Raw genomic sequence first — 19,198 nt, forward strand, 5'->3', positions numbered from 1 at the left:
AATGCCAATTGAAAAAGTAAATGACAAATATTAATACCTGCATAGCTTAAATGTGAATAATATATGCATAAATGGTAGATAGACTAGCACTTTTTCACTGCTAGAGCAAAGACAGCAAATCACATTTACACACCAGTGCAAGCGTTTGCAATCAAAGGTGCTCAATCCATCCACTGGGAGCAGTTAGGGGTTCAGTGTCTTGCTCAAGGTTAGTTTGGTATGTGGACAGGGGAGATGGCGCATCAAACCAACAACCTCTCAGTTGTGAGACAGCCACTTGGCCAATGGATATACAATAAAAACAAAACAACACCATTTACAGGAAAGAGTACAATCTGATGGCCACAGGATGGATCTCCTACCACTCTGGACTGCAATTTGGTGAGAGACATTGTTCAGGACAGACCTAAATTTGGACTGCATCCTCTTCACTGAGACCACCAGTACATCGTCCATCTCTACCTCCACCACATTACCGGCCTGTCTAATTATAGACACATTTTTCACGACATGTTTCTGAGGAGTCGTTGAAGAATATGTGCTGAAATTTGGATCTGGGCTTGGAGTTTTTGTAGGCAATCACCATGTCCCAGTGTAATACCATGCATCACCCGATTTAGCCACTAGATGGCGCCTTGATGTCACGCGCCCCGGCTCCGTTATAAACATGGTTTCCCGGCATGCTTTGCAGCGGGCAGTCGCTGCGGTTGCTCCAACAATGCAGCTTTTAATGGAGCTTTTAATGGTGCTCTGAACGCCGTGAGGGGGATACGCTGTGCCACCGCAGGCCGGTCCGGAGGCTGGACAGTCCAGCGGCACTTCACGCGGTCTGTTAGCGGGCTCGTGCCTCCTTCGGCTCAGTCTTTCAGGATATCCCGGACTCCTTCGCAGCGGTGAGTAGCCACCGGAGCGAATGTTTTCCCTGCGAATGCGGCTTGTTGTGACCACTGCTGGCTAGCTGGCTAGCTAATTGGCCAGATGAGACATATGCCCCCCTCGTATTTTCACGGAGAGCCCCCAGTCCGGTAGCACCACAGCTGGGTGTCCTCTCTCACCCCCGGGGTGTCTTACCGTGCGGATTTTATAACTGGTCTAGTTCAAGCGTCTTGTTGTGCTGTGATTTTGGTTGAACCAGCCGGCGTTTTGCTGGTTTTCTGGTGTTGTAGTTGGGTTTCTGTTCCCGCAAAATGTTATTCCTACTAAGCCACTCTCCGCAACATGTTTTTTTTTTTTTTAACTGCGAGAAGAGTCACATTGAACTCAAATATCAGCCGATCAATGCTGATCCGGACGATTCGCCTGGTTAACACAGGTAATTGTGATTAATAGTTCTATCTCTGAATAACAACGCGTGGCTATGTTGTAGTTTTCTCCAAAAATGTTACTAATGTACACACTGAAATTATATATTTTCACCAATCCATCCATCATCGATCCCGCCTTTTTAGGAGGTGACATGCTGGACAGGTCCCCGGTCCATCACCTTCGACAGATTATTACATCTAATACACACGTCTTTGGTCTGTGAAAGGAAACCAGATCACCCAGTGAAAAAACCCACACCCAGTAACAGCATGTTCACTTTGCAACAAAAGGTCCTGAAGCTGAGATTCAAACTGTGACTTCTCTTGCTGTGAGGCGTAAGTGCTTGCCACTGAACATCCACGGGCTTAGTTCTTCTCTTTGCTTTTAAGCTATCTGGTAATATTGTACTCAAATTTTAAGAAATCCTTAATAAATGCCTAGTAACGTGTTTAAAGCTTATTGAACTAGTATGTGTATTAATGACGTGCTTATTATATAGTTCTGCTTATTGCACGGCCATCTTCCTGTTCTGCTGTGAGAGAAAAATCATCTCAAATTTTGTCAAGGGCTGACCCTTAATTCAGCTCAAAAGCAGAAGAATCTTTAAAGCTAAATAAAGACTCTGCAGAGACTCGCTGGGGTCACAACCTCTGCAGGTAGACTCAGATTTTATTTCTGTCACTCCAGCTATGTCTGACGAACTGTAACCAGAGATGTGATGGTACACTAAAATGCTGAAATTCAAAGTGCTGCTGCCTGTCATCGACTCTAAATTGATTTTTTTTTCCCTTTAAAACAAAGGGAGTATATTTTTCACAGGTAATATTACTTAATGTGGCTTTGGTAAATATTTTACTGACACAGCAAAGATTTCCCTTCATAAAGAAAATAGTGTGAGTGATGCTAACTTTCAACCTCAGGCTTTTAGACTAGATATATTCACTCTGCAGTTCCTATTTTTTGTGTGTGTGTGTGTGGGGGGGGGAAATACACTTCAATTAATTAGTCAGTGGGTGACCTGACACCTCTACTTCAACTACTGTAACAAAACCACACATTATAACCTTAAAAATGTTTCTTTATACACTCCAATATGCTGTCAAGGAAAAATGTTTAGAAAAATATCCATGAAATTTGGATGGTCTTGATGCACCTGTGCGTATTGACCCTGCCTGTGGCCTAATGTCAGGTGGGATTGTCTCCTGCCCCGTATGCGTAACTTTAATAAAGCATTTATAGAAGATGAATGTAATCACTATGCTGTAAATTAGTTATATTAGAAATAATGTAGACTTACAACAAGGGAAAATATCAATACAAATAACAGATGATCAATTGGACATATATCAGCTTAGTATAAACCAAAAAATTCAGTGCGGTTTGATGGCACATTATGGCCATGACCCTATGAAGGTTGGGGGATTTTTTTCATGCCTTTATTACATCTCCTCTTGCCACATTTTGTGATTTATTTTTTATTTTTTTTGACAGTTCCACACACCAGATTAATAGCCTGGCTAACTCCAATTCCTTTTTCAATCGAAAACGTGTAAACAGGGCCTGAATCTAGTCCACTAGTTCTGTGTGTTTTTCTTGATGTAATAGCAATTTATTCAGCGCCGCTATCTGCTTTAGCAGGCTGGGAAAGTTGGGCAACTCGGACAGCTTGTTCTATATGTTTATTGAAAACAAGGGGGTGTTTTTTTTTTTTTGGATTGCGCACAAGAGGAGCAAATGGCATGAATAAAATTCCTGACAGGAACAGATGCAGAAGTTTGTAGCTGTGCGAGTTGAGAAAATGCTGAACTAAGAGAGAGTGGTCGCATTACTCGTGCAGCAAACGGCAGCTCATCATTCCAAGCCCGCTCGTTGAGCAGCAGGATTTCGCTGCTTATTCGTTCCCACAAGCAGCAATTCCCTGAATAGAGACCCAGATTTCCTGCCTCCTGTGGACTCTCGTTAGTGGATGTCACTGTCAAGCTCCAGGTAGAAGTCATGTGTGACCGAGGCAGTTAAAAATAAGTGCTTTGCAGCAAGACTTGATTGTCAGCTCATTCTTTTTGAATAATCGACACAAAAGAACATGCTATTCTTTGAGACTGTAGAAGGCTGTCAATTTTTCATGCAGGGTTTTTTTTTTTCCCTCAGACAGCGTGAAAATGGATCAATGCCCCCACACATTTTCTGCCACTTGTTGTCACAGACACACAAGTTCAGCAGCAAACCTTTTGTTAGGCCTGAATAATTGTAAACAACTTGACTTACGGTGACCAGATTACTCTTCCGTGAAAACTCTCAGGTGCTGGCGTTTTTAAGGGTTGCACCCTGCAATAATTCTCGCTTGTCAGGGGCCTAATCAGCCTGGCTCCCCTCCCACAATCCATCAGTGTCTGGAGGACGAGGCTTGCAGGGTTTTGGCAGCTGTTGTCAGCCCGAGTCAATCTGTTATGGTCTCTGCCAGGCGGCGCAGGAGGGGGAGAGGAAGAGCTCCTGGGAGGACGTGGCGAGTGGGGCTTCTGCCACTGCTGTAGCGAGATAACAAGAGGATTTATTTGTTAGCTGGACAGGATTTGAGGGTCTCTGTGTTAATTTTTGCTGCGTTAACTGCTAACTGTTTTAAGTGCGAAGCACAACAATCGACTATGACATTATAAATGCCTGCCTAATATAATTTTAGGATCTTGTTGTGTGTGTCACCCATGACTCTGCCAGGTTTCTTTCTTAGGACCACTTGAAATATACAGACACATGCAAACCTGGAACTAGGAATTGTACTGGTAATTAAAGAAAATATACATGGAGACTAGTCTTAATAGCAGCCTATCAAAAGTTAACACAGTGTATTTTGGCAGATCTTGCGAGGTCAATATTAGCCTTTGCCCCTGGAGTTGGATATATGTCATAATTTTACACATAATATTTTCATCATCATCCTATTGACTATTTTCTTTTCAAAAATGTTTTTTAATATATATGAAATATGGAGTTGGGATGTATTTCATATAAAAACAATCTGAAAAGAAAATAGTTAATAAGATAATGAAAATATTGACGAAGACTGAGGACTTTTCTTTGTGGCGTTTGCACGGTCTAACTTTGCATGCGCTGCTTTTCTTAGTGTAAACCAAATTCCTTCTTCAGCCCAAAGAAACGAGTGTGTGATTACCTCTTTCTTTGCTGGCCCTGTGATTCACTGACGATTAGTGTCAGCCGGGATCTACTCCAGCTGCCTGCAACCTTAAAGTTGGAGAAAGTAGGTAGAGAAGATGGATGATAGCAACAATACAACTCTGTTTGGCACGAGACTAACTGCAGTACAGGTAGAGTGCCAATGATTCATCTTGTTTTACTCAAAGCTGGAGTATTTTGAAAGTAACGCTTCCATATGTCGAAAGGAAAATTTACTTTAAACATTTAGGATATTTCTGTGACGAAAGAGCTATATGAAACTATATATAAAGAGGAAGTGCTTGATGGATTTAAGTCATAGGTTATTTTTCTGTGCGATTACCATGGCTTACACACTCATCCTATTTATGGATTCAGCCCAATTGTTGATCTTGCAGGGCTGGCATTGAGCAGTGTTGATGCTGGGAGAGGGGAGTTGGGAGAGACCTCACAACTAGACTGAGTCGTCAGAGCAAACATTCGAAGTCATACCCCATTTGCGGACTTGCTTGGCGTGCATAGCAGCTCACAACTTTGAGGGCAGACGGAGAGCGAAAATAGACCCCGAGTCATGCTTTGGATCCCCCTCCTCTGACAACTGTAAAAGGAAATGTTTACCCGCAATCATTAAAAGCCAGGCAATGCAGTTCGAGCCTTCAGTCCGGCCAAATTCAGTGGTCGATGTTTGCATATGCAAGGAAAGCATAACTATGAACATGAATAACTCAATCAAGGCTTTTTAGGTTAACCGCAATATGCTTGCATTTAACATAGTGACACAGTGCAAACACAGGGCCTCTCTTTTTAACATGTCAAGTGCTTTGTGCTGCATTGACTGTAAGAAAAAAAAAAGCCTTATAAATAAAGATTGACTGAAAACACCAGACTCATCATAGTGTCTGCCCAATTTATGGTTAGCTTCCACATCTCTCAAGTAAATCCCATCATGATCACTGTTTACTGCGCCTCTCTTAGTTCCCCGCTACCTCGTTTTACCGGGAGAAGTAGGCAATAAAAACGAAGATGACGCAAATTCAAATTTAAAAAAAAGTTGTGACGAGAGTGAAGTGTCATTGTGTCACAGACAAACTGTTACTTGATACCGCTCATCTTCATCTGAATAACTTTTGAGAGTCAGAATCGGCAACTACCTTGCAGAGAACTTCAACAGCAGTGAAAATGGTCTCTGTGGTGTGTTTTCACTTTTTCACTTTTCCTTTTTAGATTATCTCCTGTTGTCCATCAATACTCCAGATTATTCTGCTCCAGCAAACTGTAGCAGAGGGCAAGTTGAAAACTTGTTTTCCCCCAAAACTTTTGATTTTAAACACGCCCACACATAAGGATTTAAACCGCATCTACTGGCTTTATTTATTTATTTATATCCTTTATTTAACCAAATAAAAGCCTCGTTGAGAAACGATCTGTTTTTCAAGAGGGACCTGGCATGGTAGCAAGTAAGAACAAGATGTGGGGATCCTAGCTGTTTTATTTGGCATAGGTTTGTATAATAACTGCTGAAAACTTCTTCTGGTGATGCAACGGGTCAAGGAAGTGTGAGAGACCCAGATTCAAATCCCTGTTGTGACAGGAAGGTCATCCAGCTGAGAAAACTTAACAAGTTTCTCGTTGCAGCGACTTGCTTTGGTGACCTTTGAAGCTGAATAAACACTCTTGATGGCGTTGGCATTATTCAGACATGTTAAAATGTAAAAGCCTACCGAATATTTAAAATTGAAAGTCTTTCTGTTGCACACATTTATTCATGCATTGAGTTTGTCGGGGGCTGTGTGTGACAAATATTGTCGTCGTCTTGTGAAGAGAGATTTATAGCTTCGCATTTAACGAGAAACATAAAATGATCCTATCAAGTTCCTCTCAGTGCAATCAACTTGTGGCACACAATAGACACAGTATAATAAACAAATTTAACATGAGATAATGACTTTTATTGCTTATGCGATAGCAAGATGTGCCTTTAACTACAAATTATATCAATTATAATGACGTCCTCTGTTGCACTCCCTAGTGGCGCATTGGATTAAGTCTTGACCTTGAGTGTGTGACTGGCGTGGCGGGAAGGGCATCTGGAATAGAAACTAGTTGAAATCCATGATGTAAGTTGCTCTGACTTAAAAAAAAAAATAAAACTCACTTAAGCACGAAAAAGGGGATTTTTTTTTATCGCTGCTGATCTCTCATCAAATATATTGGGGGCACCCAAAATGAAGTTGGTCTTATTAGGTCCCCCAGAGACCTTCTTATGTCTGTACAGCAACCCCAGACTTTACCACACTTCCTCATAATGACATTTTAATATTTTCATCAGATTATTGTGAAGCTCAAGCCATCAGTCAGACTTGTATTTGCTTCAGTGACTGAACCCAGGTGACCTATTTTTTTAAGACAGGCACAAGACGTATAAGGAATAGGCCTCTCACACAAAATTCTCATAGAAAAGTACCCTTAAGATAATTCTGTCAGCCAAATGGGGGTAGTACTTCTGTCGAAATTATGAGTCTGCCAGTAACATCCACCGTGATTCCTTGATTTAATTGAGCTTAGGCGAAGATGGATGGTGGAAGAATCTGCTGTAGGAATGATGAAAGCCGAGGATTACTGTCCTAATTAGGCTTTTTTGAAGTCATCTTGCAGGCACTTCAATGCGAGCGTGATTCATTTAACAAAATTGTTGAATAAAACCTTGATATGGTGTGTGTGTGTGTGTTTGTCTGAAAGTGTAGTGACACTTGGCTAGTAAAAGAGAATTGTGAGCAGAAGTTCAAACAAAATCCTCTCCACTTTTAATTCTTTGAGTTTCTCTCTGTAATTTTGCTCATTAGAAGCTGCTTTTGCTTTTCATGTGTAAAGTAAAAAAAAAAAAAAAAAAAAGAATCGTGGAGTCAAATGTCAATAATTACAGGCATTTAAAGACAAGTGAACTTCAAGCTTCAGAGAAGTGTGGCAGTTTCGGGGAAATAGTGCATAAAGATAGTGGAGAGGGGGAAATGAGCCGAGGTCACTCGCAGCTGAAGGAACCAAAGGACGCACTGACAACAACCCAGCAGTAGCTTTTTCGCCTGGAGCCACTGGTGCTCAGAGCAAATCTGAAAGGACACATACAGTCTAAACTTATGAAGCTATACAGGTTTTGGAAATGGGTTGAATAAAGAAACAGTTAGTCCTTTTAATGGAGCATAATCGTTGTTCAATACTGTGAAAGAGAACGATCAGTGTTTGTGTTGATTGTCGATCTGACCACGGTCTGATAAAAATCTAGTCCACAAGTAACAAAACTTGCCTTCTGGCTCTAATTAACTCCGTTTATCTGCAGCTGTATTTGCGGCTTCATATTTCCCCCACAGATGTGAGTGGTATCAGTCGCCTCTTTTATCTTTGGCAACAAAAAATAAAAAAAGCTGCCCATATATCCAGAGATTCCGAATTTGGCGCACACTGTTTCTTGTTCAACTTTATTTTCTTCCAGTGTGAGAGGAAGAAAGCGGGTTCTTCTGACAAACGAGTGTCTCTGCAGCAGTGAACTTGACACGTATTCAATCAGTGAAGCAGTTTCCACTCTGGAATACAAAAAGACTCTTTATTTCTTTCTTCCCTCATTCTTCTTCCTGTCTTGGGGGAGCTGTTGTAGGACCGTGCCGCTGCAGCTCTCGCAGTGACGGCTGAATTCACTTTGCTCCGGATAACGTGTGATTATAGCCCAGGCGACTAATTAAGGTCGTCCATGCCCTTCAAAATGGTGACATCCTGGCTTATGAATTGTCCAGGCTTTTGATTAATGGGAGGAATTCATTTTAATTTGCATCTGCATAACTATAGCAAGGCATGTTTGATGGTGCACCTAGTTGGAAAATGGAGATAGTCTCTCTGGGTGTTCAGGATGAAGAGATTTAGGGAAATCAGCAAGTTCTTAATCAAATCTTTAGACAAGTCTGGTTCACTGTCATGAAAAAATAAATTCAATCAGTAGAGAGGAATAGAGGTTTTCTGTTTTCCTTGAAAATGATTCTTCTACCAGTCTACCACTGGAGAACAACATGTGAGAGGCTTGCTTGGGGACTCTCACTCTTCTGTATCATTTCATCGCTGACTAAAGTAATTATGTCGACACAAATGGTTAAATGAGTAGCATGTGGCAGCCTGTAATTAGATCTTTGGTAATGAATGGGCGAACGGCAGTTGCTGGCTTTTAAACTCAGAAATTCCTAAACAAGATGAGATTTGACTGTACGACGGTCACTTCTGAACCAACATGTCACTGGGAGAAGCGTTTTGTTCGGCGGATGAAACACTTGTTTGAGCTTTGTTCTCCCAAAAATCTCTTCTTGGCGCTTTGCGTGTGAAGCTAAAGAGAATGACATGATTTGGCAATTTGGTTGGTTTTGTGGGTAAATGCAAGAAAGTCAGCGCAGCTCATCTGTCATGTGATAGAAGTGAACATTGATGTTCCCTTTTACTGTCCAAGAACTGCTTTTAAGTACTACTACTTGTTTCATAGAACACCGTGAAATATTTAACAGCATGTTTTCTGATCAGAATATAAAGACAAGGAAACTACAGTTCAACAAGATGCAAGAAGTATGCAAGAAGTATGTACTACTGGTAAAATTGATGCACACACACACAGCTCAGGGTTTGTCACGTGCAACCATAACTCTTAATTTGTTTGGATTATCTAGAAAAAACAACCAGAGAGCAGAGAAAGAGAGTTTGGTTTAATATACTAGTTATTAAGGTGTTACAGGTTTGTACCGGCGTGCGAGTTTCCTCAGTAGAATCACAACCACACATTATAACAGAATAATTGCTAGGTTTTTCAAAGACGCAGAAGCAACACTCATTAATTGTTGGGGTTTTTTTTTGTTTTGTTTTGGGGTTTTTTTTTGGGGGGGGGGGGGGGGGGGGGGTAGGGCGACTTGGGGCTGAATTTATAGCTGTGAAATTCAAATAAATTCACAAGGCTTGAATTTCGCTTCAGTCATAAGACTTAAATCATTGTGATAATACTCCAGAGTCGTGTCCAATTTCAGTTCCAATCATCGCACAACAGCAGCTCCACCGTCACTGATTATTCCAGGAAGCTCATCAGCACCAACAGCGTTGATTAATCAAGGCATTTGGGTCAGATCGTTACTCGCCAGTCGAGAAGGCACACTGTAGCAGATGATCGTGTGCCCCTCCTTAGTGTGATGCTGATGATCAAACATCAGATCAATTCAGGATATTAAAGTGTATCTTTCGGTTTCCTTGGCTTGTGTCCTGTCTGTCATTAAGTGAGACGTTGTGTACTTTAGTGCCACAGCAGGCCATGGAAGAAACTGTCCTCTCCACGCAGAGTCAACAAACGTCCAACAAAGGTGCATCTGTCATCTGAAAGCAATGTGGACCAACCACACAGCATCCTTCTGTGTTTGTCCATTTCCGGTTTTGACTCCTTTATAGGTTTTATAGACAGTAGCTGAGTTCATACCACCTTTAACAAGCATTGTACTGAATATAGCTCTTCATCCAGCAATGCTGTGGGAAGCATGTTGCAGAATGAGGTATCGGTCGAACACGCAACATGTGAATGTCAGTGGGGAGTTCACACATCTCCCTGAGCATTCAAAGTGGTGTTTTTTTTTTTTTTGTTTTTACTTTTTTTCCTGAGGTACAGCCGACCACAGTGATAGAAAACATCACGGAGACGCTCCCTCCCTTCTCAGGCACACAGCTCCGAAACTGGTGGAATCAATTTGTTGAGCTTGAACTTTTGGCCAAAACATGTTATTTGTGTTCTCGGCGTCAGACGGGCGAAATCGGGAATCATCTCCATATTATTGAGCCGTCGTGCCTCGTCTTTGTCCGTCGCTTTGTGTTGTGCATCTGCGAACTTGAGACTTCAGCCGACCGGGAGCGCAGGTAGGGATGGGGCTGTGGAGCAGCTTGCTCCGAGGGAGAGAGGCTGGCGAATTAAACGAGGCAGAGAATTTCGCCTTGAGGCGTTTTGGTAATCTAATTATCCGAGTCACCGATACTTGAGGAATCTTTTCTGCCCTACAACACACAGATACACTTCCTTATATGATGTTAAAAGCTTTGTGCTCTGAGATTTGTTTTCCTAATAACTGCACTCCTTGCCCCATAATTTACACCAGATGTGACGGTTGTTGTTTTTTTTTGGTTTGGTTGCCTGCTTTTACACACAGTTTTTGACTTCAGATGCTCACATCTGCCATATTGTGAGTATTTCATCTTGTGATTGTCGACATATTGTCAACATGCAGCGCTCGAATGTATAAGACATTGAAACACAATTTATTGCACATTAGTCAGTCTTTTGTGATATAGTGCATGCATAGGTATCACAATAACGGTAAATTTGAGAATATATGACTTAACAGCTGTCCATCTTGCATTCAGCTTAAAACTTTTGGAGCAGTGCTAAGAATAGTGTGAGCTTGAAGCAAACTCAATATTTTTGTTTCCTACTTTAGTTTGGAAAACTGTACAAGTGTGAAGACGGCTCAGCACACCAGCTGATATGTGAAGATAGTCTTAAAATCGTAATGCATGCATCCTAATGCCTCCAGGAGGGAAAAAAAAAGAACCGAGGATAATTGTGAAATGCTGCTTTCATACCGCATTGTAAAGAATTAGCCAACCCTGAGTCCTCTCACGAGACGCCTCATGTCATGCATCTGTTTTTCAACAATGCATATTCACAGCCAAACACGTGTCTCTCTTTCCGGACTTCACTGAGCTGGGAATCTAATTGTGAGGATAAAAGAGTACTGAGCTGCTCTCTTCAACAAGGCTGGCTTCAGAAAAGTCATTGAACTTTCTCGATAAAGGCTTGGACATATTTTACACCACCTGCTCTTCCCGCAACGACCGGGATTGAAGCCTGGGTCTCCACCTTTAAAGCTCTATGCACCAATGATGTGATTTATTTCACATTGAAGTAGACTGAGACTCAATGCAGTGTTAAGGGTAAATGCTTTTCAAGCAAACTACTAGTAGAACTATAATTACAGAAAAAGCAACAAAAACCGGCCTCGTGTTTTGAAGTAACTCCATGCTTTGTTTTCTGGGAGAAGCAAACTAACAAGGGTAGCTTACCATTTTCTGTTGAAAAGAAAAACATGATTAATTTTATGCCGACTGAGTTTCTGGCAGAGAAAAGGCCAAATAGAAATTAAAAATGTCACACTATCTCTTCAGAGGTTTTTGGAAGTGGAGGCTCATTAGAAAAATGTGTGAGCTGTTGTGTGCTGGAAAATGGGGGTGTCCTGTGCGTCTGCACGTCTGCTCCGACTCTAATTGGCTGTCACATTCTCAATTCTCACCAACGCTGCGAGAAACTCTCCTCGCCTCACCCCTGTGGGGCAGCTCATGCCGCAGCAGTTTAACAGCAGAGGCTTCGCTGACAGATTAGCACTCTCTGCAAAGCCGGTTTGATCCGTTTTGTTTATCACTCTCTCAGCTCTTCCAAACAGTCAGCCTCATCACGGAGACAGTGGCATTACCGCCTCTGTATCTCCGGATCCTGTGTGTGATCTTCACATTTATTTTATAAACGATTCGCCTTTGATCGATTCTTAATAGATACAGTCTTACAAAAACAAGGGCACCTTTTGGAAAATAAATAAATAAATGAATTGCTTGCGTTTCGGAGGTTGGACGACACCCAGGCCCATCTGTCGTTATGAAGTCATCCGTTGTTGCTCTGGTTATCTCTCTCTGTCTCTTTAATTTGATTTACACCTCCGTTTGACATTGACATTGCAAAATGTTATTAAGTAGATTTGTAAATTTTCCATCACTTGGCTTGTGCAATTATAAATTGTAAGCAATGGGTGCTGTTAAAGATGCACTGTGTGAGATTTCTCATCCAGCCACAGTTTTGCTGTTTTTTCGGCTCTTTGGGGGTTCGTTTGAATGGAATAGCACATATTGCAGGTGATATTTGAACTCATGGACCACATGAAGGCCCCAACTCATGTCCACAGTTTAAAACAATTTGAGTGTCATCACGAGAACACGCTTGATTGTCAGGTGTATAAACTGTCAATCTGGCAAATTTTAGTGAAAGTATATTGGTATGTATGAGCATTGCAGGTTTAATAGTTCCCAAACATTAGTTTCCAAGAAGCTTCTAAAGAAATCCTTTTAAAGCATGAGTTCTGGATTTGTTAGAGAAAAACTAATTTTATCATTGACTTGACAAAAAAGTTGAGTCAAGGCTGGTTGACCAGTCTATAAAAAGGAAAACACTCATAAAACGGTCATAGTTTACCACTGCATAATCAAGCTCGAGAGCTTTCATTTAGTAAAACCCTGATTGGATGGGATCTGAATCAGAACATAATATATAGTTTTTATTATTTTCTTTCTTTTTTTTTTTTTTTTTTTTTTGAATTGATGGGTGATTGTACTGTTTGCAGCAGATTGTAAATGGAAAGGAAGAAACCCACCATGACAGCATTGTCAATACGGCAGCTCACATGTCAGCGTTATGGAAATATTTCAGAGTCCAGCCAACCTTCAAGAGGTTGGAGCTTCATTCGATACAACCAGTTTGACATAATATCCAGAACATAATTATAGAGTTCATAGTGTCTGTGTCTGATGGGGCAAACGCCCCATGTGTATCACATGTATCACATTTGAGCTGAGAGGCGTCCCGTAGTCTGATGAACAATGCAGACTATTTTATGACTGCACAGATGTTCATGTCACACTGTGTTCTGTAAACTCATGCAGAGGGGCTTTAATCGCTCCCTATAACAATCCACATGAAGGACGGAAAATAAATCTGCATTCTGTCACCGTGTGACTATGAAATATTCAGTGATTTTTATGTTTCCTGAAACAGTCTATATGTTACTTTGTTTTTATTCTAGCACTGCGACAGGGAAGGCAACTTGCTATACCCAACTACTGACAGGCGGCATGACAGTTATGCATCCTTGTACATGAATAAAACAATAATTTCTTTAGTTGCAACTGGCGAGGGAGCGGACATTCAATAAGCAGACTGCATATTGTGCCTTTAATGGTGGATTTGCTGTCTCTCACTTGTATTTTAATGCATACACTTTACAGTAGGGGGTGGTCCGCGTGGATCGAGGTCTTAATTGCTCTGACTCCGGGTTGCTATCGCACTGACACTCCTGATGATCATAACAGCCTCATTGTAATCTCTTCAGCTTTATTAGATAATAAAAAGAATAGCAGGGAGCAGGACCTCCTGGACTGCTTTTAGTGCAGAGGCAAGCTGTGCTTGATCCCGTTATTAAAACAAGTGCTTAAAGAAACCTGTTTTAATTAGATTGAGATGGCAAAGTCCTTCATTTTCAAGAATTTATACTTAAATTAATGACGGTTCAGAGTGCATTCCTCTGTTGTTTCTACTGTGGAAGCTTAATAGGCGGGTGATGTATCCCTTAATTAATGAGCAGCAGTGTGGTGGAAAAATGTGACTTTTGAACCAGTGTGCAAAGAAACTCAATTCCTCATTTGGATTCAGTGATTTAATGTAATTAACTGTTACTGTGTCAAATTAATATCCTGAATTGTCCTCAGTCGCCAGTATGTTAGTACACTAGCATAAAATCTGTGTAGTCTCCCGAAAAGTGTGTGTTGGAACTGGTTCGCCGAGGTGCTGATTCAAGTGTTCTTGTGGTTAGGTTGTGCTCCTCCTGAGTAAACAAAGCACAAAAACACACACTCAGCTTTGCTTTCTCAATCCACAAATACATGCTCCATGTTTCTGTTATGCAGCCTTGGCTAGACAGTTTAATAGTTTGCATTATTGTGGACAAGTTTTTGATTGCACTACCTTTTAGATGACGTGTGTTTATCTCAAGAGTTTGGTTTCTGTTTCTGTCTGTTTTCTTCATCCTGCTGGTATTCATTGTGAGGTTTAAGCACTCTTTGGCACAGCTGGAGCCAGCAGGGCATATTTGCACTTGGCAAGCAGTCATCTGAAGTCTGAACAGGTTGTAAATGTGACACTTCGACCCACTTCTAGTCTCATAGACCTCACATACTTAGGTTTCTCTGAAGGAGAGCTAAGGGCAAACCTGTCTCCTCATCAGTTTTCCCAAACCTACACATAACATCCTTACAATTCTAAATTATGTGTTTTACAGTACAGAAAAAGACGTTTCAAAGACCATCCGAAACAGCTTTGTTTCGTACAAAATGCATATGATTGTCATTGTGGCCTGAAACCTTCACAGGGCTCTCTTTGACTTTTCATTCCATCTCTGAGTGCTTCTCCACAGCCTCACAGTCACCTCTGTAGCTTGCCGGTGGGGAAAAAAAAAAAAAAAAAAAGAAAAGTCCTTGAGATGGCTCAGTCAGCCGTCTGCAGATGAGCTGTGATCCATGGCTAGAACAGCTGCTCCCCTCACACAGCCCCGATGACGGTGCCCTACGCCTGCAGCTGCCTCCGTCGGTCCTCCCCTCCCCTTCGCCCCCGCAGGGAATACCACACGTCGATCTCCTTCATGAAATCACAATTAATTATTGGAGCGGTAGTCTGCCGGCACAGCGAGGCACAGCCCCTCCAGGAGAATAATTCATCGGGGTAACCTGCAGCCCTGGCGGGCATGACAGGTTTCTCAGATGAGGGCTGAAGTCTGCTGCAGTGGGCGAGCATTATTCACATTTACATCTAAGCTGCTTTCCTGCTTCAGTTTCTACTTATATTTAAGTGCAGTCCAACATTAGCAGAGATTATAAACAGTCTGGGACCTTTTTTTTCTACTTGCATCCTTTGACCGATCAATCCATCTTCTATGCCACTTTATCTTGTGCAGGATCGCATGGCGCTACAACCAATCCCAGCTAACTAAAGGGGAAGTGCAAAGAGAAATGCTGAAACTAGAGAAATACTGGTGTTCATTTGCTTGCAAAGATGTCCTTTCTTCGTCCTTGGGCTCTTTTCTTTTAGACCATCATTGGTTTGAATGTGCTAAATGTAGCTATTTAAAGCTTTGTCATTGTCGCAAATGCATTATTAAAATATAGATTTTTGTCTTTGTTTGTCACAGCAGCAACAATGCTCTTTGAGTGCTTGTATTGGTCTCTCATTCATTCTCATGGAAGATAGCTCATTTACACACTAAAAACCGTGTATTTCATTTGAATATTGTGGTGGCACAGGAATCGTGCCAGAACGATACAGAATGCAGACTTTTTGTGTAGCTTCACAAAAATATAACATGTACTTTTTGAGACGATATCTTTATAGCTTCTGGATTGGTGGATGTCAAAATGTGAAACGTAAGAAAACATTGAAAACCTTAGCTTGGATTTGATCCCTGTTCTGAGTCACACATCTGGCATATTTTTTTGTTTTCAAATTCCAAATACTGCATGAAATCCTGTCTGCCTGCGATTTTATTTTAACTTTTTTGCTAAGTTGAGGAACTTATTTCTGTAAAGCTTTCATGTTTATTTTTTTTTTTAGCTTTTGGTTGCTTACGGATTTGCCTTTGAGTGCTTGTTGAGAGTGATATAACCTTGTATATTGAAATAAAGTTAATAAAGAGGGACGTTTCAGGGTTATGTTTAATTTTTTTCCTTCAAACCACTGCATTATTAAAAAATTCTCTACTCTGAAGTTTTGCTCTGGTTTGATGTTCTGCAGCTGCTTGTTTGTCACTGCCTGAGAGGCATTCAAGGACAGTTCAGAGTGTCAGTCTTCTTTAATTCATCCATTTTTGGAGAATCATTTCAGCAAAGTCATTCCAGTTTAGGAAGTATCATAGTGATTAAATGAAAAAATATGAAGAAATGGTGAAAAAAAAAAAAAATTGTGATCAAAGATGGTCTTTGAGCACTGTGACAATTAGACGCCTGTGCTTCCAAGGGCTGCAGACAGTACCCTCAGTACAGCGCATTCTAAAGTCAGTGAAGCATGGTGGGAGAAGCATCATGACATGGGGATGTTTCTCCCACTGTTGGGTCTATTTATCACACACCAGGGATCATAGATCGCTTTACATGAATGAAAATACTTGATGAGATCATGTTTTGATTTAAAATATAATGTGCAGTGTTCCCAATGCATGGAAATTAAAACTGTTATAAAGATTTTGAGCTTTATTCATGATTATTTCAAATAAAATGATGCACATGATGATATTGTTGTTGGTGCTACATGTAGGGATTCATCCTACCTTCACTGAATATCCACAGCAGCTTTTCAAAATTCTCCATTCACCATTCTGACAGCAATATTTATTTGCAATTCTGTCAAAGCAGAAACTGCAATGTATTGAAATATGATCTCTCATACCAGTAAAACACGAGAATCTTCATCACGTCCTTCCTAATCTTCAGTGGATCTACTCCTATTGATGTCTGCATGAAAAACCAGCTTTATCACGTTTGTAGTTCAGTTGTTGTGTCTATGTGGATTGTCCTCATCAGCTGTGGATGGAGTGTAAACAGCGTTCAGCAAATTATCTCGCCGAGCCGCCGGCACACCCGTGGACTCTCAGAGCTGTTTAAAGATTCAGTGTTTGCAGTCAGAACGAGAGCTTCATTCGAACGAGCTGATAATGAAGGAGGCAGTCTGTTAAATCGCAGATGATGGTTGTCGATTGTTATTTGTTTTCAGATTGACTTTGCAGTGAGTCATACAGAAGAGGGTCGCAAGCGTCACTGATGATCACTGTTATTGCGAGCTGAAGAAGTTGTCTATTTTTATTAAGTTCTTATCCAACTCTTTAATATTTCCTTGCCACCCTGGACCTTTCTGAAAAATACAAGCTGTAGTTGGACCTTGACTACCTCAGGTTGCCTCGGTAAGATGCCTCTTTCAGGTGGAAAAGCGGCAGCAGCTCTCACTCTGAACTCTGTTGCAGAATATGTCATTCTTCACAAACATCAGCCTGTCCTAGCTGCTGCACCCACGCCTTGCTCCGCATGAGCTGCAGCAGCTCCCGTGATGAATCGATTGTGGCCAAGTGAAAACATGTTATAGTTGTGCCGTCGGTTCTGTTTGTGCGCCGTGTTTTTTCATTGAGGAATTTCGGGAGGTTCTTAGAAGGTGCTGCCAGTGTGCAGAGAGGCTGTTCAAACATTTATCCAAGCGCTCGCCCCCTCGAATGTGTGGGAACCCGGAGGCAGCAGCCCCGATCCAGCATTCAGAGCTGGAGCTCAGCACCCACTGCAGTCCTCCTCTGGACATAACATGAATATGTTTCACCCAGACGTCCTTGGTATTAACCATCTAATGATGCATCTCTCCCCATAGTCATCTGAGCTCAGCTCCACTGCATCCCAAACATGGATGAGCTGGAGGTGCAACATTTATCATCAACAGACACATTTCAAAATATGCATTTTGCAAAAAGCTGACCGAACTACATTAAATCAGGTTTCCATGCATGTCAACATATTTTTCCCCGTCAGACAAATCCCTCATGTCTGCGATTGTGTTGGCTATGATTGTATTTCACTTAGTAATTTCAACCTTACATCATACCGAATGGCAGCTTGTTAAAAGCACAAAAGTAAAGAAGAAAACCAAACCAACTGCTGCTCTGCTTCTGAAACATTACTGGAAAGAAGTGCAGATATACATGTGTTTCTGGCACTTTTGCATCTGGTTAAAATTGGGTTGAAAAGTACACAAAAACACAGACATTCACATCATCTGCTTAGGCAGGGATGGGAAATTAGTTTATACTAGTACATACTATTGCGCATTGGATTGTTATTTAGCACTGTGTGACAACATAATTGTTGCTGCAGTGCTCCCGAATAACCTTCATTATCTCCGTGTTTACCTGACACATCACAACCTGATATAAAAGAGCAAGTTTTTCAAAGACCGGCATCATTTCAAGTCAAGGAAGCAATAAACAGGAAATTAAACAATACAATGATGCAATGAAAATGTGGTGGCACTATGCCAGGGAACTGTCTAAAATCCTAGATTTTTGGCTTTAAAAAAAGAATCGCAACTTCATATATTTTGCCTTTTAACTCTCACATGTAACCACTTTTAACAGCAAAATCCTGTTTTTCCTTTCAGCATGTATCTTAAAGAGCTCGAGGATGTCATTGCCTTTCTTCTCACAAAGCTCCCGAATCTCTGCTCTCAGGTCCGGCGGTCTTCTAACACCGTGCCGAGGCCGAGCCGTCTCACAACTGTCTCGTAGTCGATGACATTAGACTCAACTTCATGATCTCCAACAGTTCAAACATAACTGTGATTTAACTGTGTGCTCTGATTGGGGGAAAAACCGCCACATAGCTGATTTTTAGCAACGACTTGCACAATACCTGATGAATAATGCAATGTAAAGTCATCAATTCTCATTCTGTGTTCATTTCAAATCACTCTATGTTGCAACCACTTCAAAAGTGCAGCATTTGTTCCAGTCAGATTTGGACAGAAATCTGGTTGCAACATCGACCAGTTTGTCCCATTTCAATCCCAGCTGGTCTAGAGATGCTTTCACCTCGATAAACAAATCACTCCTTGTCGCAGTCTTTCCCATTGACTAACAGCTCCTCTGTCATCTCAAAGTCTTTCGATAACCTACATGGAAAGATAAGTAACTTATTAGGCTTTCACAAGAACAGCACAGCTGTCTTGACAAAAGTTTTAAATGATTTACCTTGATGTGCAACTGAAGCTCCAAACTCCTCTTCATGCCCTCAACCCATCTTATTTCATTGTCTCGACTGGCCCTGTGGA

At 41.3% G+C, this 19,198-nt stretch overlaps 1 protein-coding gene across 1 annotated transcript in view; it reads left to right on the forward strand.

Annotated features, from left to right (window-relative positions):
* Positions 1 to 705: 705 nt before the first annotated feature.
* Positions 706 to 19,198, forward strand: part of extl3 (exostosin-like glycosyltransferase 3) — a 37,548-nt gene continuing 19,055 nt past the window's right edge. The window contains exon 1 of the mRNA XM_030109630.1: positions 706 to 893. The gene's annotated coding sequence lies outside the window, so the exon portion shown is untranslated. The remainder of the gene's footprint in view (positions 894 to 19,198) is intronic.

The sequence above is a fragment of the Salarias fasciatus genome, chromosome 15, assembly GCF_902148845.1.
Source record: "Salarias fasciatus chromosome 15, fSalaFa1.1, whole genome shotgun sequence".
NCBI lineage: Eukaryota > Metazoa > Chordata > Actinopteri > Blenniiformes > Blenniidae > Salarias > Salarias fasciatus.